A 24,141-nucleotide genomic window follows, 5' to 3' on the forward strand; every position below is an offset into this window, starting at 1 on the left:
TGTATTAACATCATGTCATATGGACATTTCCAGGGAATGTTTTATAAAAGCAGTGATTTGCTGTGATCACCACTTTTCAGGGGTGGAACATCTAACTGAATTCCATTAATTGGCATATTTAAAAAAAAGCTAGTTGACCCATACTTGTAGCTGTAATCTGGCAATAAATATAAAATATACAGCCTTCATACATCAAAATAATAGCATTGAGTAACGCTTGTAAAGTATGTTACGGGGGGTAAAAAATTTAGTTGTACTCTAAAGCAGTGTTTCTTAACCTTTTTTGCCCGTGGTAAATTTTGAACCATATTTCTTTCTCGTGGCTCCTCTGTCTTACCCAGAGTCTCCAACTCTCATCTAGAAGCAAAATCCTTTATACGTATTGAAATGATTTTTTTCAGTGAATTTATACTGCACGAAAATTTTGCAAATAAGATTGGCCTGCAGGCCAATGGCCTAGAATTTATTGATCTCCCCGCTACTCCGAGTTCTATTCATGACCGTCTCAACATCATGGGCCTCCCTATGCAAAGTGATGCTATGGTAGTCCCATACTTAACTGGAAATAAACAGCCTACATATTTCCTACTTATTTTCAAAATTAATTGCACTATACAAAATATCATAAGGTGGGGTCACTTATGGACATAAAACCTCAGGCACAGGGCCGTCATTTCAACTTTTTACGGGGGGGGGCAAAGCACATGTACTCAATGTATGTATGTATGTATGTATATATATATACCGTTTTTAGTGTATTTTCAAAAGCCGGGGGGACAACGGCCACCCCTAAATGACGGGCCTGCCCGGGCATGACCCCTCTCCAGAGTGAGACTGACAGAGCTGCCGCCCGGGAGCCTGATATGGTTTTCATCATTTTTTATTTTTCACACTATAAATTTAATACAGAGGAGGGGTCTGTGAAAAATCTAGCCGGGGGGATTGCGAAAAACAACATTCCAGGGAACCTACTGCAAAATGTAGGTGGTGAGGCCCGGGTAGGTCCATGCCCTAAGACGGGCTTGGTTTTGTGGGTGGTTTTGTTTGATTCTGTATAAGTGTATAGTCATTTTAATATAAAAGCTTTATTTCTTTACACCTAAATTTTTCTTCTCAGCTCTCTGCAGTCCTCAAAACCACCTGTCATGGCCTCTTTTTCCATTTTCTTCCGTGGCCCCTTTGAGGTATCCCAGTACCACTAGGGGGCCATATGGCACCCGATTGAGAACCACTGCTCTAAAGAACTGTCAGAAATGAAATTTTGTTGAATCTTTAGACGATGTCCATAAAAATATTTGTGGCCCGACATCTGAAATGCAATACATGAATTTATCTGATCTGATTTTCTGCCAGAGTTCACACAAACAACAAATTATTTCCCGAGAATAAAATATTTTTAGAATGAAATTTTGTGTATTATCTCGATTGTGATTTATCTCAATAAGTATTAACAGTTATAAAAATAAAGCTTCACTAATCATAACTTATCTTTTCTCAAAAATAGTTATTTATTCAATTTTGAATCTATTTTTCAATCTTTGTAGTTCCTCGTCTCACTATAATACAGAAAAAAAGACTTTATTTTTACTTTTCAGACTTGATGTCACTTTTCCTGAAACAAGACTTAGTTTTAATGTTTGGTATATCTTATACGCTTTTTTACTTTTTAAAGAAAAGAAATAGCGAGGTAAAGACTGATCGTGGGATAAAGTGACAGTTTGACCGAGATGTGATCAATCTCAGCGAGAAAAGTAAGAAAAAGTCGTTTCGGGCTGGTCTGATATGTTTGCAATGATGACTAGGAACAACGTAATTGATTGAAAAGACTTTTTTTATTTATTTATATATATATTTTTTACAAAGTACCTTCTTTGTTGCAATCTATGTTATTCTACTAAGACTATCTATAACTTAACTATCTTAGAAAACTGTCCACTACGTGCTATTTACTAAATACGGTTGTTTCATATTTTTCGGATGCCATCCTTCTTTTCGGGAACTTATTTAAAAAATACCTATCTATCCTTCCCGTTATATCACTCTTTAGCTAAGATTTATTCTATGACTACATCTCTCTCTCTATCTCTATCTCTATCTCTCTGTGTGTGTGTGTGAGAGAGAGAGAGAGAAAACTCTCCTTTTTTTTTCATCGTCTATCTTACGCTAGGAAATTTTACGTTTATATTGTAAATATGATTTAATGAATAAAATAATTACCAAAATAAATATGCATATTTAAAAAAAAACATGCAATTATAAACTAGACTTTTTATATGAATATTAAAATTTTTCGATGGGTGTAAATTATTAAATATTTTTTATTCAAAAATGAAGTTATAGGTTCAATTTCATAACTCTCAATCAAGATAAGGTTGATAAATATCAGATAAAAAATAATTCTGATAGAAAATACACTTCATGATTTTGTCTGCTTCTTACCTATATAACTTCCGAAGTCCTACGAGCTCACGAATTGACTGAGAGTTTTGGTCAAAGTCCGATTTGCAGGATTGATTCGGACTTTGGCCGGTCAATTCGCGAAGTAGCTGGAGATCCGTGGCAAATGTTCGATTTGCTGATGCCGGTTCGATAAGCACCACATCCATTTTCTCCATCGCCAACGTGTGATACGTGGATATATATAGTAGCTGTGTGCATTGGATTAGCTCCACGTGACAAGAGACAAAAGATAGATTTGAGAGGAAAATGATATCAAGTAAATGTCCGATATGATGCGCTTTCTTTTGTGAATCAATATAAAGATAATCACTATGATGGGTACTGTAACCGTTCCGTACAGCAGCGGAACCCGCTCCATATCCCCGTCTCGCTACGTTTTGCGATTGGGGGATGACCCCCCCCCCCTAAATCTCCTCTAACTAGTATCCGCTAGTACACGTCGCAAAGGACAGCACAGAAAAACTGATAATAAAGCGTCATAATCTACAATGGAAGCATTATAAATTATATAAAAGATTAAAAAAGTTTAAGTAGTATTATTTTTAATTATCTGAGAAATATCTTTGGTCGTCAGCATTGTCATAGCTAGCGTGGCTATATATATCACGAAAACATACGCCAACTTCGCTATGACCCCGAATCATGCCTATTTTCTTTCGACATTGGCCCGTCCCACCCTGCAATTTGACGAACTGGCCAAAGCCCGAAATCCAGAGATTGGCATGTAGATTTACAACGAAATCGGCCAATTCGCGAACTGAGCGATTTCGGCCTCTGCCCGTAACATATATAAGATGCCGTTCAAGTACTACGTCAGCAAATTTTTGACCCCCCCCCCCCTTCCCCCTTGTCAGCAAAATTCCGTCATCACTGCCCCCTACCTCCTAACGCATACTGGTGGGATCAGAAACGTACGAGGGATGGGGCATAATGGGCTCGTGCTACCCCCCGCCCCCTCTAGACGAAATAAAATTATTTTTTTTTAATTCAGAAATATTTTTAAAAAATTAAATTTCTCGAAAGAAAATACCTTTATATGTTATTACAATCGATTTCTGTTAATTTGAGTGCTATTTGTAGGGTAAGAACCCAAAATTTCTCTTTCAAAAAATTCATTTTGACACACCCTTTAAGGTATATACCCTATATGGTAAACCCTTGACCTACAGACCAAATGTGGCCCTGAAGGTTATCTGATGTGGCTTGCCCCCCAAACCTAATTTTGTAAAAATCAACTAAGCGGCACGTTTACAAATCGCTTAAATGACCCGTGGTACAATTACAGAGTATTTAAGTGGCCCGTAGCACATTTTCAGATCACTAAAGTAGGCCTTTCACGTTCAAAAATTACCTAAGTAACCCGCAAAATAGTTACAGAACAATTAAACGATCCGTGGCACATTTAGAGAGCCCATGAGTGACATGTCACTCAATTTTAGAGCACTTAAGCGGCCCCCAGTGGGGTTCTACATCGCTAAAATTACCCGCGAAAGATTCCCAGATTACATAAGTGATCCGTGTTATAGATACGACAAAGTTCCAGAACACTTAAGCGGCCTGTAAACATTTCCAGAGCACACTTGAAGGATCCGTGAAACATTTAGAGATCATTAAATTGGCTCTGTAGGGGACTTATGAATAGGTAGAATGTTAGTTGAGGTGCCCAATAACAATCGAAAGGTTTTTTTCCGTTTTTGGAGCACCAAATAAGTTGCCATTAAGAATATTTCATGTCTTCATAAAGGTCGGCTGATGATGTAAGCATCATGCAACCCCCTCCCCTCCCCCCGTCATCCCAAAGTTAGCAAATCGGAAACCCCCTTCCCCATCGATGCTGACGTAATACTTGAATGACCCCTAAAACAAAATGTTTTCAAGAAATTTGAAGTATTTTTCTTGAGGCAAACATATTCAGATGCCAAGAACGAAATAAAATACCTTCAATGTTTTATTCAGTTTTAGTAACGGTTGCTTGGGAATTTTACTCTCTGAAAGAAACTCGTGTTTCTTTTCTAAATTTTCAAAGATCTTCATAAAGTATTCCAGTTTATTTTTATCACAGGGTCGATCGGCATCTATAATACTCCAGCAAACATAAGACTTCTTCAAGTACGTTTTCTTAATGAAAAGAATGTACATTTTCTCCCATGAAACCTCTTACTGATGAAAGTGCCTATACACATTATGTGATTTATACTTCTTTCTTATCAGCATTTGACATCTTATTCCGAAATAAAAACATTGCCTTAGGTATTTGACTCCTCTATGATTTCTAGAACTTTTCAAGATTTCTCTTGCTTCCGGAATCGATATTTTATCGAATCGATTTCTTTTAGAATGGTATACATGAAGAAAAATTGGAACTTCATTTTAGAGCAGTGTTCACCAAGTCTTCGACATTTTCACAGCAACGGGCCGGTGAAAGTACAATGTCCAAAAAATTAAGGTAAATGTATTATTTTATGTTAAGAAATTTATTTATTTATCTATTTATAAACGAAAATCAGCAGGTTGATACCTAATTACAGCTTGCAGAAAAAATAAAAATTAGTACAGCACGAATTATATAATAAAATGCGCATAATAAAGTAACAAAAATTGCTCAAAAAAGATGTGAAAAAAATATATGTTGCTGCGCCAAAAAAAGCCCGAAATTGGCCAGTTCGTGAATTGGCAAAATTCGTTGTAAATTGACTAGGCCAATGTCCAAATTTCGGGCTTTGGTTAGCGAAGTGGCCGGATATCCCTGCCTTAAGTCCGATAACGAAAGACGTGATTCGGGATCATCGCCAAATATGCGTATTTTTTCGGGGTAATTATGGCCACGTAAGCTATGGTAACCCACCATATCGCGGTGACGATGCATATATATACAAATACAACGCCACAACAGGCAAACTGCCCAACGAGGTGACTGAGAAAAATATGCCCATAGAAATATGGATGTCATATATTTCAAAAATACAGCAACCCAATTAAAAATGCAATTAACAAAAATTATAAACAATATATACACATGATAAAATATTATACAATGCCCATAAAGAATACTTATGGTTGCCTTATTCTAAGAATGGATAGTTATATATGGACAGTATATATATATATTGAAAATTTTACAGAAAAACTATATGCTTGTATATTTTTATAGTTTTTCTCTCAAATTGATCTTTTTTCTCTCTTGTCACATACAGCTAATCCAATACAGCTACAATATATACTAATATATCACTTATTGGCGATGAAAAAAATAAATTTGGCGCCTATATACCCGACCGTCTTAGATCAGCACACCAAACTTTTGTCAGAGATCTCCAGCCACTTCACGACCAGTTCGCACTTTGGGCTTTGGTAGTAACATATTACACACAATACAATCACGCAACAAAAGTCTTCTGAAATCGGTAACAGACGAATAAAAAAAATGTCAATATGTCGAGGAAGCTCATTATAAAATTCTGTAAGTTTTTTAACAGCACAATATATTTACCAATATTATTATTGAGTGACTTGCAATAATAATAATAATAATAAAATAATAATAATAATAAAGAGGGAATGTTTTAAGGACTAATGAAATAAATAGGAGAAATAATTTGCGGATCGGCAACAATAAATAAGTAACAGAAATAATTTGAGCTCTAGCAAAAAATAATGATTTGGAGCGATAATTTGGTGAATCGGCAAAATTGAATATGTATACAGGGTGACTCTTGTTATGAGGCAATTGAACGAACATTTTTGGTCACGTATTGATGATACAAGAAGAGTATGCCACAAAACTCGAACGATTTAAATTAAGGATGAAATCGATTATGAATTTTATATCTGATTTATTATTGATTTTAATACGCGATTACGATTTTACATTCGAATTAAGATTTAATATCCGATGCAGGATTATATGTTTGATTTCTGGTTGTATACGTAGATTGTGATTATAAAACTGATTTTATACTTAAATTATGATTGTAGTGTATTTTGTAATGTATGTTCTTTTTCCTTATAAATAAATTGCCAGAAGCATGCAGTCCGTGAGAAAAATGAGCCAATATTGCCATATGGCGATGTGATCTGGATATCTTTCGGTCTGACAGCCATAGAATGTTTGGTCGAATCGCAATAATAAAAGCGGTAGAGGGTGTTTTTAGAGAGTGATCAACAGCACTTCCCCTGAAGCAAATATCGTATTTTTCCGACGTATTTGCTGCGATATCTTGTATCATTCTTTCGAGGGTGTACATGCACTTTCAGATCGGATTGACATTAGGTTTTTGTTGGTGCGAGGACTATCAAGGGAACTATCACTGCGAGGAGAGGAACTATCACAAGTGGACTATCACTGTGCCAAACAACGACATGCGATGAGATGGCATGTGGTAGATTTTGTGTTGTCCAGGTTGTACTATTAGTCATACCACAATGACACACCCTACCCAGCAACCTCGAATTATTGATAGCACATATCGCAGCAAATCCGTCGAAAAAAATATGGTATTTGATTTTGGTGAAGGGTTGTTCTGCATTCTCTGAAAACACCCACTATCGCCTTTACTATTGCGATTCGACCAAACATTACATGACCAAAAATGCTTTTTATTGCCTATTTAACCTTTTCAGTCGCAATTCCGAGATATCATGGCAAACTTGATTTGCTTGTTTTATATTTCAGCCATCCCAAAATATTTCGTTTTCTAAAAACGCGTTGAAGGAATTTTCCGTAAAACACGTTTTCCATTCCCCCCCCCCTCCAACCAATCAACTACCATTGGGCGGAGCCAGCTCTTGCGCAAAGTTAGGTGCGAGAAAGACGGATTGTGTGTGTGTTTCTCCCCATCTGTGAAGCTAAATATAAGCACACAATACAAATAATACGAAATGATATATTTTGTTTTTAAGTATGGACGTATTTCTCTTCCTAGAAAGTCACACACGTCATGGAAGACGTTTTTGTATCTTAGTGCGGGAAATAAAAGTGATGAGAGAAGTGAATTTTCTTGCTGGAGAGGAAAGCAGCCATATAAGCTCACAATCTTTCGTTTTTTGCTTTACTTCGGTGTCCAAGTATTGGAATGCGATTCAACCTCACACCAGGAGAGACCTGTGAACCGGCGCAGGTGATAAATTATAGTGATAAAGCACCTAAGACTTGGCTTTCCAAAGATCTGGTCGCTTGCGTGTTAGCGAATCATGCAGACGTTTAAAGCCTCACGGGTCCCTTCTGATGTCAGATAACCTTTTGAAACATCACATTCCGATACACACAGTGATTCCTTCTGCAACCAGATTATTCTCCTGATCTCGCCTCATGTGACTTTTTCATTTTCCCTTCGACAAACAATATGCTTAAGTGGCAACGATTCTCAGATTCCGAAGAAGTGCAGCGACGAAGGCAATGTGGGGAAGTGACGAACAAAGGCTTGCAATCTGCGTTCACATGTTTGTACGAACAATGGCAAAGATGCATAATTTCACAGGGAAGTTACTTCGAAGGAAACACCAAATAAACAGATTTCATCTGTATTCATTCTTCCGTAATATAATAAGTTTCGGATATTTTTTGAACGTAGTAGTATATCTCTGACTTCGCCCGATGGTAAGCCTCCCATTATTGGATATAGGTATGCATGTGAAATGCACTAAGTACATAATGATTCGCGATGAATAAAATAATGGAACTTCGTAGACAAGCAACGTATGCTTACAGAGCAACGAACCGTACGGATTCGATACCCTCCATCAACTCATACTTGCTCAGTATGTCCTGGGTTCTTGTTATAGCGATTCCTTTTTTAAACTTTACCAGCAGCGGGAGGAGCGGAATTCAATTTCACGGATAGAGGATCGTTTCCGTGAAATAAAAGAAGCACAGAGAAAAGGAAGTATATATATTATAGGAAAAGAAATTTCAAGAAGACGAATAAAGGGATGGAGTAACATTCTTGGGCGAAGTACATCGCCATCGGCGTAGTTTCGGCTGAAAACTTTTACACTAGAATTAACTTTTATTTCTAGACCAAAAAAGAAGTAAAAGAGTATAGGAGAAATAACGAAAACCTTGCGCACACTTGACTAAAAGGTTATCTACTGTTCTATTTTCTATCTTTATACAACTTTTATGTACCATATCATTTTGTTTTTTTTAATAGCCTGTTTCATCTTCTATTATTTTGTTTTTCTTATTCCAGGAAATGTTCATCTTTTCCTTGGTTCGTTATTTTTTTAAATAAAATCACGTGGAAAAACATTTTGAAATTATTTTTCCGATTAAAAGTATATTGTTGAAAGTATTTTATCGTGTACGGGTATTTTCTCTCAGCATAGATAGTCAATTATTTCCAAATAATTCCGTTGATGATATAACGGATAACTGTAATGGGGTATAGGTGCATTTAGAGTGATTAATGCAAAGAAACCTCGCTACAACGATAAATCCTTTACAAAGATTTATTTATTTTTTGAAATCGTATTTGGGATTGCCTAAACTCCTCTCGGTACAACGATATTCATTACTGAGATAAATCTCTCCATAACGATTGGTTTTAGGAGATTTCGAAACAGCTGCAACGTATTTTTTTTCGCTCAAATTCACCTTCAATATATTTTAAAATTTATCACCAGTTATTTTTCTTTCGAAGGTGTCTAATAACATAGGCATAGTTTGCAGTATCTACCCCAAATATCAAATTGATCAATTGCAATTACAAATTAACTATTAATTGATCAATTAATGATTATTTTATACTGTGAACAAACACTCATAAATGCATTTTATGGTAGTACTAACAACGCCAATTCCGAACACATGCCAACAACAGCATAAATTTGGCGGCGACTAATGATAATACTACCTTTCGATCAGCTATATTCTGTGTAGAACGATATTTTTCTTGATCCGAGAAAGAATGGTTTTATCGAGGTTACAGTGTAACACACGTTTTTCCCTATAATTAACTTTTTTTAATGTTATTAATAATTGTTTTTTAGCTTCTCAGACATAATCTATTAATATTGTCTATCTAATAATTTATCAGACAGGGTCAATGATATACGATCAAATACCACAATGCTTAACGTCAAGAGGGACCAGCCCATACCTGATGCAGCGGTAAACACGGTTGTCAATGATGTTCAAGCAAATCCCGCAACGCCGAATGAGAAGAGATAAATCTGCACATACGTGATACAACCGTTAACTCGATCATTTTAAACCGCGTAGAGAGCTTGTCCAAGGAAAATACTAAGTGACTAGGATTCACAATTTATTATCAGAATGTTCGTGTAGTCTACGAACCAAAACTTCAGTTTTGAAAACAGCAGCATTGTCGAACGATCATGATTTTATCCTGTCTGACTGAAACTTGGTTGAATAATTACTTTGATGACTCCGAACGTTTTGATGACAGATACGTGGTAGTACGCAAAGATAGAACTTATAGTGAATTATTATGTGAAAGGGGTGAAGATATTGTACTCATTGCCGTTAACAACAACTACAAAAATTCAACGTCATCGAAATGAGCAATTCTAATCTCGAAGCTGTTTGCATTGAAGTTTGTTGTAATAGAAGAGTGTCTTTGCATAATAGTGTGTGTCTTGCAGTCCCAACTGTGGTTTATCTTATTATATTGTGATTTATATAATACTTTTAACTATTTTTCTAATGATCGAAGAATAAATTTGATTATTAAAAAATTTGATTATTTGATTTAAATTTTTTCAACTTAACAAATATAAATTGGCTCGATTCGGAATTTCTAAAATGTATGTATAAATCAAAATTTAATATTGAACTACTGAAGTTCATCCATTTAAACGACCTTGTTGAGTGCAATAATGTTACAAACAGTTTGGATAGGATACTCGATTTGATTCTAGTTAATTTCAATGGTTTTTTCGATTGAAATCCCAAGAGATTATTTCCCACTGATCATTGAAGATAATCATCATCCATCTCTTTAAATTACCATCAATAAACTTGTTTTGTCTAAGAATAGGTTTACCAATAATGATGTTGTTAGTTATGATTTTTCAGAAGCTGATTTTTATTCTCTTTACCATCATTTTGGTGATTTTAATTGGAATATTTTAAATATGTATGACAATGTCGACGATGTTGTCAGTATTTTTTATCGACATATTTTTTATGACTTTTGATGTTTCTGTGCCTAAGCAAATTCCTATTGTAAGAAAATTTCCACCATGGTTTAGTATATCCACGATTTTCAAAACCAAACAAAAAGAAATTTCTCCTTATATATTTAAAATACAATAAAAGCGTTGATCTTATGCAATACCAGTCTTATAGAAATATAATTAAATGTGATGTGAAGAATGACTACAATGACTGAAATTATAGTGAATTATTATGTGAACAGGGTGGGGATGTACTCATTGCTGTGAAGAACAACTACAAAAATTCAGCGTCATCGAAATTGGCAATTCTAATCTCGAAGCTGTTTGCATTATATCAGAAACATCGAATCGTTACTCGAAAAAAAAATCTAGAAGGTTTTTGGTGGTTTTGTAAAATTAAAAATAAGAAGAAAGCCCAATCTATGACGTATCAAAACAATATTTTTTCCACTGATTCTGATATTGCTGATGCATTCGCAGAATATTTTGAATCGAATTTTTCCACCAATAATCTTGATAACGTCAATATCAGATCATCAATTCGATATTCAACTCATCATGACATAGTGGGAGTGTCATTATTACGGCTGATGAAATTCAGAAATGTACCAATGATCTCAAGAATACAAATTCTTCAGGTCTTGATAGGTTTCCTGTTTACATTGTAAAAGCATGTGTTGATATTTTGTGGATCCATTATTGATCATTTTTAACTTGTCTATAACGTCTAGAGTCTTTCCACATGAATGGAAAAAAAAAATCCTAAATAATTCCAATCTACAAGAAAGGGGCCTGTCTAACAGTTTACAGACAGGTGACACTTATTTCTTGTTTTTCAAAAAAATTTGAATCCGTTATACTTGCGAATTAAAAAAAACTTATACCAGTCTATCAACATGGGTTCATGCCCAAAAGATCTACTTGGACAAATTTGATGAATCTTAACCTCAGCATAATTGAAGCAATTAATGGAGACATCCCATCGGATGTCATCTATAGTCATTTTGCTAAGGCATTCGATAGAATTCATCATATGATTTTATTAGAAAAATTAGGAACATTTGGTTTTTTTTTTATATAATAACGTGATCCACACGTATTCCCAAGGGATCAGCATGATCCGTCCAGGGAATTTGTTAGTGTTAGTAAACATCCATGCCCGAACCGGGATTCGAACCCAGACCTGCACAGTGAGAAGCTAGTTCCCTAACCACTCGACTGCCAGGCGGCATCTTTTCATCGTGATCTTGTGGATTGGTTCAGTAGCTATCTCCAGGGCAGAAATTGAAATGCATTGTGTTTTATTTGTTTTCGTGACGTGATATAATTGTATATACTTACTTATTTTCCTTGTATATTATCATATTTGCATGCATCCAATTTGTCACACCTGTTAGTTCATTTACACAAAATCAGCAATATGGAAAAAAATCAGCAATACGTTTTTATTTTTATTTTTTTATTTATCCTTTATCTAAATTCAATTCCAGCCTCCTTGTATCGAGATTTCCTCAAACTGGGAGACTTCTGTATTGAATATTTTCGAAGAATGAATCAACCTTTTCGCAGAATATTGATACACATATTTTTCTTACATCCTCCTATTTCTCGTAACATGCACTTTCTTCCGCATTCTTCTTCCATTCCGAAGTTTTTTCCCTACATCTTTCATTCAAAATCTTATATTTTCTACGTATTTATTTCTTCAACATTTCAAACAAATATTTCCAGCCCCAGGTGAAACATTTCTCAGAAATATTTTTCACTAGTTATTTGTGTAGGTTGTTACTCGAAATAAAGTTGGTTTATTTATAACAATAATATAGATGTATTTGACCGTGAGTCCATAATTATGTCGAAGCATCTGTGTGAATTCAATATAATGATGCATGGGAAGTATTATTAGGTGAATAAGTCTTTTAAATCACCTGACGATACCTGGAGTATTCGCTAAAGTTGCGTGATGAAATTGTATAAAAACTCATATCTCAAAATGTACGCAACGTACGTCGAAAGCAATACATCGTCAGATGCACGGGATAAAGATTCATCCAATGATATCATTTTGGTTTCAATATCTCCTACCGTCTGGGCACCAGGCCCGCAGCCCTGATTCGTAACCATTCCTTTACATATCGAGCAGCTCACCACGGATAGAGGACGTTGGTATCGTTTGTTACCTATTCCAAACACAAAGCCTATGATAATGGCATAATTCCATTATGTCAGTACCTAACATGTGGTTCAAGGAACAAAAAACGTATTCACATCAGAACTATGACACAAAGCCTACCCTGACTATTTTATCTCCTATTTATATTTTCCACACCCTATATTCGTTTACTTAGCATGCATGCGATTTCGGAACAAGGCACCAACGACAGAAATCGGAAATAATGCCACCCTCGACCATATATTGTTATTTTCTTAGAAAAAAAATAAAATGTTTTGACGCCAATGGAAATGTTTCTCATATTTTCAACTGACCTCTGCAACTTATAACATATTCATGAAATGAGAAAGAGGAGAAGTGGCTAGAAGAGAAATTGTAAATCTCTGGGAAAAAGGAAGGAAATATATATATATATATGCTTTTTATTTGCTTTTATTTATGATAAGAAGAAAAATTTAGAGCATTTTCCTATTCCCGTGTCTTTTCACGCAAAACAAATGCGTTTGTGCTCTTTCGAGAGAGAGCACGAGAACCCACGTGTAAGCTGATACGAATCCTTAAAAGATCCGATTCGGAAATGGTTTCTAGATCTTATCTCACGTCAATTCACTGATAAAATAATAACAAAAAAGAGGGGAAAGCTTTATTCCTGAATATATTGGTGTCGAAAGAAGGTAAAAATATGGTTTTCTTCGAGCAAATGTGGTTGTCAGATGTGATCTCGGTACTTAAGTGTGATACTGAAATCCCTTTGAGAGGAGAAAAAAAAACATATTTTAAAAGGTGTCTGAAGTCACTTCAATTTTGTTTGAAATTTCTATTTTATCGGAATAAAATACCACTTTTTTTTCAGATTTTTCTGTCTGAAAAACAAATACCCTTATGTATACAGGGTGTCCTGCAAGTCTTGATTCGGCCTTGATCTCATCAACCGTTCGTCGTAGAGGTAAGGGTTTTAATTTAAAAAATGCTCAAAATATGTTCGGTAATAATTCTATACGATTTAAGAGAGAAAATACAGTTTATTCTAAAATAAAAAAAAATCTAAAATTTTATACGGTCACCCCAGATCGAAAGTTAGAGCCTGTCACTCCTGTAGCCAAAAAAAAAATCCACGTTTCTACTTGTATTATTCGCTGACATATTTGAATTCGAAAATCGGGAAAGAACAGCATAAACTCCCCAACAAAGTATAGCAAAGTACAGAAAAATATATTTATCTGTTGAATACTCGTACCTTAAAAATGAAGTCAGCTAATATCACCCATCCACCATCTCATCATCTGACCATACGAAAAACGTTTATTTTTCCTTCACTTTGCTGGTCTTTCCCAACTTTTCTCAGTTTTTCAATTCAAATATCGCAACGAATATTGCACTTACAAATGTGGAAACTTCTTTGTTGGCATCAAGAATGACAGGGCAACAATTTTCTAGTTGAGAACAAAGGGAACGAGCAGGGATTTAGATTTCCTTTTATTTTGAAACGCACTGTAGTTTTACTCTCGAAACTGATAACGAGTGATTATACATTACCAAATACATTTTCAGCATTCTTTAAAGTAGAACCATTCCTCTACAACGAACGGTTGATGAGATAACTGCTGAATTACGACTTAAAGGACACCCTGTATATTTAAATTCGCCAGAAATTTCTAAGATATATATCTCAACGCTTTTTCTTTATATATATAAGACGATAGGGTCTTATTTACTCAAATATAATAAACGTTAGAAAAAACTGGAAAGTGACGATTTTGTCTAATACGTTTTTATTGTTAAAATTATTATATAGATAATATAAAATATTTTATATCGTCATCTTTTAATTATCAACAGACTCGTGTATTCTTTCGATAACTGTGGAAATTTTTAATTAATGTTTTTCCTCTTATTCTCTTTGGAGTTTCCAATTAAAAAAATATTATAAATTCATTTTTTTAATTAAATATTTACTTCATGTATTTTTATTTTTATTTTTATTTAATATTGCAAATACCTCCATATATGCATTCTAATATTTTTAATGATATTAATGAATTAATATCCGAAATCTAAACTTGAAAATGTTATCATTTTCGTAATCAGGATTATTTTTTTTTAAATGATTAAATTGAATTCTCAAAGCAGAAAAATATATCTATATTTCCTGATTTCAATGTAAAAACAATCAGCACCAAACATAAAAATGGTAATTTTAAAATATATTGCACTCTTATTAAACATTGAAGCTGATTGGGTTAGTGAAATAATTATTTTTACAAGAAATAAACGTGAAAAAATAATGTTGGCAGCATTCGATAAATATTTGTATTTAATTTCGAAACACGGATATAAAAATTTATTCAATTTGCATGCAATTTTCTCATGCCTGCCATACTTACATGCACATAAAAATTCATTGCTAAGCGATTGAATTCGTAAAAATATTCAGATTACAGGATACTTCAGTTATACGATAAATAACTATAATGTATTTATATTGTAATATGAATTCTAACATTTTCCAATTTATAGTATAGTGATATAAAGTGATATTTTGATCGTTTTTTGTTTAAGTTTCCAATATAAAATGTATTTCGTATTAAAATCTTTGCAAATCTTAAATTTCCTAATGACGTCCTCATCATTTCAATCGCCTGTAAAAAAAAAATTGTTATATCTAGTCGTATAATAAGTAATATATTCGTATTTACAAATATTTTTGCAAATACGAAAATACTTATTATACTTTTATACGAAATACTATACTTATACTTATTATACTTAAATACTTTTCAGCATTATCTTTTTTCCAATTTTCCGGTATTTTTATCATTTATATATTTTTACAACTCCCGATAACATTCCGATCATTTTAATATGTTTCTAAACTCTTGCACTTCCCAATAAAATTAAATTTGATAGTAGCAATATTTACTCTGACATTGAGTTTTCTGTTTTAGAAATTCTCTGACGTGTAATAGCTTGTGACGCTTAACGCGTAAGAATTTTGAGAATATATATTGTTTTTTGAAGTGAAACTTCTACAGCGTCATAAGAGTGAATTTCTGTGAGGGAAAGAAAATTCATCACAAAAGGGAAAAAAAGGGATTTCCTTTTCCTCAAATCCCATTCTAGAATAACTGATTTTGTGCTGAAGCAAATGCGTTGTGTGGGTGGCTGTCAATGTACACTGCTCAAAACAATTAGGGGAGCACACGGTTTTAACAAAATTACGCAAAGATGTATACCGATAAGTAACATAAAATGAATCATCCATAATTTAAAGCCTAGCAGAAAACGGAAGAAGAAAACTTCATATGCAAATCAAAGTTCATGACGTCAGAAACCAGAAAAAGGAGATAAGGGCAGAAATCGGGATGTTGCAGAAACGTCTGTTTTACTGCCGTAACTGTGAAATTCGATTGCGCAGTATTTTTTTTGGAGACAAGGTGACTTGAGGATGTCTCAACAACGTGATTTACCGGAATCCATGGCATGGCGTGTTATAGGCAGACTGGAATCCGGGCAAACACAACGTAGTGTCGCGGACGCTGTTGGAGTCGCCAGAAGTGTTGTTGCAAGGCTGTGGAATCGATTCCAAGAAACAGGAAATGTTAGACGTCGACCAGGGCAAGGTCGGCCACGCGCCACTACTGCAACTGATGACCGGAATGTACGGTTAACAGCCCGTCAACACAGAACAGAGAATGCTACGCAGCTGCAAAGACGGCTGCTCTTGGCAACAGGACGAAGGGTGTCCAGCCAAACAGTACGTAATCGGCTTCATGAGGGAGGGCTCTATGCACGTAGGCCAATGGTCTGCATTCCGTTGACCCCACGCCACCGTGCGGCCCGAAGAAGATGGGCTGCTAAACATCGAGATTGGGAGCAACATGATTGGAGCCAAGTGCTGTTTACAGACGAGTCCCGATTCAGTCTGGAGTGTGACACCCGACGTGTTCTGGTATGGAGGGACAGGGGCACTCGAAATAACCCCGCATTCGTTCGTGAAAGGTCACAATACAGACGAGCTGGTTGGATGATATGGGGTGGAATCATCATAGTCGGACGTGCAGACCTGCATATCATTCGGAATGGCACTTTGACGGCCCGAAGGTATGCAGACGAGATACTGCGACCTCATGTCATCCCTTACGCTGGAGCCATTGGAGATTCCTTTGTTTTCCAGGATGATAATGCGCGACCGCATAGAGCTCGTCTGGTGGAGAACATGCTTGAAGCTGAAACAATACAGCGTATGGAATGGCCAGCGTGCTCTCCTGACCTGAATCCAATCGAGCATGTTTGGGACATGCTCGGCCGACGCATTGCTGCGCGACCAAGGCCGCCAGTTACTGTCCGAGACTTGCAAATTGCACTTCTTGAGGAGTGGAACAGTATTCCCCAAAGTTTGATCGATAACCTCATCGCATCCATGGCAAACAGGTGTGCAGCAGTCTTAGCTGTTCGAGGAGACCACACGCCCTATTAAAACTCATGCATCATGTCTAACCTACTTTTTTTTATCATTTACATGTAACCAAATTGTTGCCCGAAATCATCTTTTCATGTTTTTTCCATATTTCCAAAGAATTAAAGCTTAATTCCAAATTTTTTTACGTCTTTTTTTGTATTGCGCATTGATACGCGTGTACTATCATCCATTGTATGCCAATACGTGGCTGTCTCGCACGGTTTTCTTCACTTTTTTGCTTGCTCCCCTAATTGTTGTGAGCAGTGTATATTTTTTTCGGCCGTGTAAGTTGAGTGGTCGGGTAAAGTGGCTATAGATTGGGAAACGGAACAATGGTTACCCTAAAGCGCATGCGCGGAACATTACCCATCTCGGAAGCCCACGCCAACCAAGTCTGGATTGTGACCCATAGTTCGAGTCCCTGGCTAAGTGGATTTTTTACAACTCATCTCTGAAGCTCCAACTAACGAAGGTTGGGTCGTGATCCATAGTTCAAGAATCTCTGACTGTAACTCAATTTGTACGACTTTTTTTGGAAAACCCCCTCCGAATAACGTTTGAGTCTGGACCCCATTGCCCAGAGTTCCTGGTTGTTAGTGGATTTAGATAACGACCCATCTTGGTGACCCAGCTATAGGTCGCGACACATATGTTAAGAACCCCTGCCCTAAAGATATTTTTTTAATTTTAGCTCAAATTTCTGCATTTTCAAAAATCCACTGTCTTTCCCTCCGCATTTTTTTGCGCATATTTTCCCCGTCTTTAGGGATGCTTCACCGTTTTTTTTAAATACTTTTGTTTGCATTTAACGTATGTATATATATAAATATATTTTCCAATATTCCCATGGCCATATTGGAAAAAAAAATATTTTTAGAGTTAAATTTTCATTTTTTATGCATATTTCAGCATTCTTAAATGTATATTTTAACTGATTTTTTGGAATAACTTATATGCATTATTATTATTTTTTTGCACATATTTTTTTATTTTTAGGTCCATACTTTAATAACATTAGACCATTTTTTCCTCTTCTTTTCTGCACATATTTTTCCGTCATATCTTGGTGCATTTTTAAATGAAGATGTATCTTAATTTTTATTGCAAATTTCACCTTTTTTAATGCATATTTGAACGGATTTTCAATGCATACTTTGTCAATTTTTTGCGCATATAATCCGCGCTCTAATGATTATTAATTGATAGGAAGTAGTTGACCTAACTTCAAGTTAGTTGATCAATTCATTAAAAAAAAGCATTTACTGTTGAGGGTAAATTAATTAATTTATTATATTCATTAATAAATTCAATTCATTAGCAAATAATTAAATTATAATTATTAAATAATTACAAGTAGCGGACTCTCTTAATTTGGTTGTATTTAAATATGTGTATGACTTTTAAAGATGTGGAACCAACTTTAGCCTGGATGGTGTATCCACTATACACTCTGCACTTAAAATATGATTGCAAAGTATTCGCGTTTCGACATGTTTGGAGGTGTCGCGAGTTCAATATCCAGTTCGTTCCGTCAGAAATTTCCTGACGTGTGGGTACAACAGAAATGCGACATGGCGACGGGAAAAGATTGCTGCCGCATTAAGCCGCACATCGAAGGGTTAGCGTACAAACCTCACGATGACTATAAAAAAAAGAGGCTGTTCGGAATCGGTAACAGATTATAGGTCCCGGTCTGATTAGCACTCGTGTGCATAAAATGACTGGTGCGACAAAAAAAGCTCAATGATTAATGTGCGAAGTATCCATTTTGAAGTTGGAAACTACTCGAATTATTGTTCCATGCTCCAAGTGCAATATTTGAATTCAAAGATACTTAACATTACCCTGATTAAAAACAGTCGCAAACGAGTGTCTTCGTAATTCCGTGACTAGAGCATTTCTTATGCAACCAATTCTTGGGTATTTGACATTGAGCCCAATGCTCCCTGGTCAGATAAACTTCTCGTTGCATGGTTAAATTTGTTGAGAAGATCGCTTCTTCGATAGCCTTTATAACATTTTGTTCAGCGCCGCTTTATCATTGCCTTCACTCATTTTCTTCCGTTTTTATGAGGGCTTCTTCAATTCCATTTCCCTTCAACAGGGAACACTTACATCACCGTTATACGCGTATTCTTATATTGCATACGCGTGTATTTTCGCGTTTGATTTTCTGAATCACACTAGGTAGCAACATTCCGAGATACGGTTGAATTCTAACTTAACCATACTGTTCCACAGAGAATGTAATTCATAATAAATATTTGAATGTTTTCAACAATCTCCTATACGCAAATAAAGTTTCCTTCGCAGAAAAATATCGCATTTACAAGTGTGTAACATCCAAGGATGTTATCAATAATGACAGTTTCTTAAGACACTTCAAACCACACGTGTTAATTTGGTCATAACCAAGTTGTTAAATGACATACATAATTAACTTTATTTGCCCTGCTACCAACAATAAAAAATTTAGTGCTTAAATTCATGCTCAATTTTCTCCTATATGTCTTTCAGATTCGAGCATTAATTTTTTGAAATTTTATAATTTTTTTTTTTTGCATTTTTAATATTCAGAAACACATTAAAAACTGAATATCAGAAAACCTTTATTTTTTTGTATTTTTTTCTACTAAGATAATGCAAGGTATATCTGTCTTCACATCCATTTTTTTCAAGAATTTTATTGATAAATTTTATGTAATAAATAACATCAAATAAGTCATCTTAAAAACCCCCTGGAATTTCAACTTCAAGTGCTGCCCTCTGATGAAAGCCCCCAAATTTTATATTCACCATATATCTAACTCAAAACTTTCGCAATCCTTTAAGTCAAGGCTTAAATCCCTGAGGCCAAAAGAAAACATTCTACACTGAGAAAAAGCAACTCCACACATTTGTAGCACCAGGGTCTGGAAGGTTTATAGCATCGTGGTATTGATCTGTTTTTGAGATAAAATACTGAAAATAAAAATGCAAATATACTTTTTTTCCTTGAACTAAAAAAGCTGTTTTCCTTGATTCACGCGTGAAATAAACCACTGTAACGTTGCCAAATAACATTTTCCAATAGTTGAAAAAATAATAGATGTAAATATTGGTAAGAAGTCCATGAACAGGAGTCCGATGGGAATATAATTCAGAAAAATCAGCACGAAATAATCTTGATTTTTATATCATGAATATTTATGATGTTTTCCGCTGAAATATATGATCTGGAATTTATCTAATCAATATTTAATTCAAAGTTAATTTTGTTAACATTCCCCCAGAAAACCCGTTCAGTTGAAACGTTTCTCTCGCATTGAGCTGTGGAGCTCTCGTCTCGAAGGTCTTCAGAGACCTCATTGTGCATGTGAAGTAGGTTTTAGCAACATGGTGAGATACAAACACGAAAGAGAGAGAGCTTTGAGAGAAAGATTGCGAGATAACGAACTCATGTTCGCTTAAGCCCCATCTCGCTGTCTCTCTCACCCCTTTGCCCACTCCTTGGCTCTAAGCAGTTTTACAGCTACACCAATGTTATCTGATCCGATTCGTTTAAGGCTTGACGTGAAAAATCGTTTCCTACTCGCAAAACAAGCGATAACTACGACGAAACGGAAATTGTAGCATACCCTTAAAATTGGTTGTTTGCGAGGCTTATGAAGCTGTACAACCAATGTTATGCTCAGCTTATCCAACCTTATGGTAATGTTTTAGGTAAATGTCCCATGCTGGATACACGATTTTAAATCGGGTGCATCTAGAAAGTCGGCAATTGCTAAAAAGCCCGCGTTAAGGACAGAAGAGTTCATCAGTTTCTACGAAATTAAAGCTGCACTAATAAGCGGATATCCTTAGCTTTCTTTTTTAACTACGCGCACAAGCTCGTGATTTGTTTTAATGTGGAAACTCTCTGCTTTGGGTTTCAAAATTTGGATTTGGTTTCTTTTACTAGTCATTCCATAATTAGAATTTTATTTTCATTTTTTTTCGAAACATTTATTTCTGATTTTCATTTCATTTGGTTTTTAGGATCAAAATCCCAGAAAATTTTTACAATATAACGCAGCGTGTATGGGTTCCAACAGACTCTCAATTCTTTGGGACTCGTCTTCTCGTGCGTCTCCTCGTACTCGTGCGTGCATATTTTGCCGAAATGAAGATCATCATCTTAATGATGTTGGAATGCGCGCATCTGTTTGGTAATATATTGATTTATTTGTGAAAGAAATGATTTGATATCTGTGTGCACCCTAATTCACGTATACGTGTGATTTTCGAAATATGTCTCAAAATGTTGGCATAGTGTGAATTAATAGCGTCTATGCAGACAAAATGTGGAAGACCATTTCGACTGCAAAAATTAATAAAAATGGGCAAATTCTCCAAGACAACGATAAAGTAAGTGATGAAGGATTCTTCAGGGACTATAAAACTCTTTCGCAGTTTATATTCTGGCATAACAGATAAAGAGAACGAATAACGGAATTTAAACAAAGAAAATGTCTGGATAAATTTGAATCAGTGCTTTGGAATAAAAAAATTCACACACACACAATTCTCATTACCAAATAACTCCATAGTATCACTGAAATTGGGATCTGATGAACCCGACACAAGTCCTCAAATCAGAATTTCAACGTGTACACTGCCGAGCTGAGGTGCAGAAGAAGTAATGCATCGAAATTTATACGGAGATTCAATCCGTCAGACTGATGAAGAAACTATAGCATTATTCGGAATATTTTTAAGATATATCAGTTCATATCGGTATGGACATTTGATAATGCGTAATAGTAATATCGTTCTCAATAATCACTACACCAGTAGTGCTTAACCGGGGGGGTCCACGGATCTCTTCGAGTTATTTGAATTATTGTTAGCAGGTCCATGAGATTTAGATGAAACAAAAATTGATTTTTTTCGCGTTATTATATGTTGATTATTCTTCTGTAAAGCTGTCCCTGACCTTTATGTTGTTGGTGGAAGGAAGGGGGGGGGGGTCTTGGCCATTGTCTTATTTTTACAAAATGTAAAGAATTCCTTCATTAGAAAGAATCTTGATGATATCTGGGTTCCAATCCAAAAAAAGGTTTTGAAGTGACGCAAATACGTCAAAGCATGGTAATTCGTTATTGGCTTCAAACTATTGTATTTAGTAGAAAAGACTTTCCTGTGTACAAAATTATCAGAGAATTTTGCATAAGATTCTCAAAGTTGAGTTTGTTAAGCACTTTGTGTTGTCGAAATCTTGAATCGGTAAAGTCTTCTGCGAAGTCTCAATAATTGGGCAACTTGACATGAAAGTATTGTCGCTTTCACTGAATATAATTAGTTGGTTCCGACTAGAATACTGTCGGAACTGTATTCCAGTCTGATTTCTAACAGAAAATAACGTTAATGTAATGATCAATATAAAAGTGAATGCTTCATCTGTAAGACTTAGGGTACGAGAAATTAAAAAGAAGGGAAAAAAGAAGGCGTATCGTAAACGAATCTAAGACAAATCTCAACAACAGCAGAACTACATTCATAAATATTATACTTCTTACGTTTATACAAAAACCTTTTCCCTAGATATTTGCAGAAAGAATAGCAAGGGGTATCCTCTTTTTCCCCTGGAACTGCATCTGGAAATCCTTTTTTCGGTTATATTTCTTAGAAGAGATCTCAATAGAGAAGTGGGATTTCTTTCTTCCTGTTCCTCGAATCCTTTGTCGGAATATGGTATGCGTTCTGCAGCAGCCTTTCTGCTGAATACAGCCTCGGCCTTTATCAGTAGTATTAGTAGTAAGTCCATGGGGCTAATTGTAAGAAAGGGTAGCAGTGAATGTGCCTTGATTGCTACCTGCAGCTGCGAAAAGGATTAACCTTTGCGGTCGTTTGTGCTCTGATGACCACATCTGATGGTGACATCTGAGACTTACTTTGGTTTAGGAGGCAAAAGACCCCCAAGAATAAAGCAGTTGCTATCGTCAGCGGAATAGTTTTGTGTCGAGAAGACAGTCGGAGAGATTTTGTTTTCTTATGGGAAAGCAAAACTAGCCAGATAATTTGTTGTATGCAGTCCATCCCCTTTTCTTTCTTAGTCTACCCCTACCCCCTCATCGCTATTATCCGGGGAATAAAATATACGTTCTGCTAGACTGATCAAAGGTATTGGTACGTTCATTATCCATGTTCTAGAATCAATCCAAGATTCCTCCATTTCAGATATCATTCGTTTTCTTCTTTTTTTTTCGAAGATAAAAGTTTATAGTTGAGCTTTATTTACATCGACTGTGTAGTCAGTTACCGTTACTTTTTCAGACACGTCAATTTTGACCGTCTTAATTTTCTATCAACGAAAATTCTTTCCCAGAAAAGTCATGAGAACTCGATGGTTAGTTGATAAATTTATGAGTATTCCAAGAGTTATAGCATCGATGCGTTATACTATGAGAATTGTCCATATTCACTGCATGTGGATTATAAGAAAACTGTAACATTCTTATTCATAAACAAGAATTCAATTCATACTTGCATATAATAGAATTTAACTGTACCGTGGATAAATATCAATTGATACAAGTATATGTTTGCTTACTTTGACGATTTCCAGATATTTGCTGTATGTGTGTGTGGTTATTATAAAATAATTTTCTCTAGCATGTTTTCTATTTTTATTTCATTTTTTTTATCGTCTACATTTCGTTTTTCATTGCCTGTATTGAATTTCTATTGTCTACATTTCCTTTTTAATGTCTGCATTTCGTTTTCGATGTCAAGCTCTATTTATTTATCGTCTACATTTCGACTTTTACGGTCTACCTTTCATTTGATTTCTAGTAATTTTGTTTTTCAGTTTTATTACCCCATCATCTATGTATATAATTCACATAGATATTTTCGTCCATTATTCATTCTTTCATTCATTACTTTCTTAATT

The sequence above is a fragment of the Pholcus phalangioides genome, unplaced genomic scaffold (genome assembly GCF_987345545.1).
Source record: "Pholcus phalangioides strain wild (caught in Gottingen) unplaced genomic scaffold, Ppha-v1.0 ptg000018l_1, whole genome shotgun sequence".
Classification (NCBI taxonomy): domain Eukaryota; kingdom Metazoa; phylum Arthropoda; class Arachnida; order Araneae; family Pholcidae; genus Pholcus; species Pholcus phalangioides.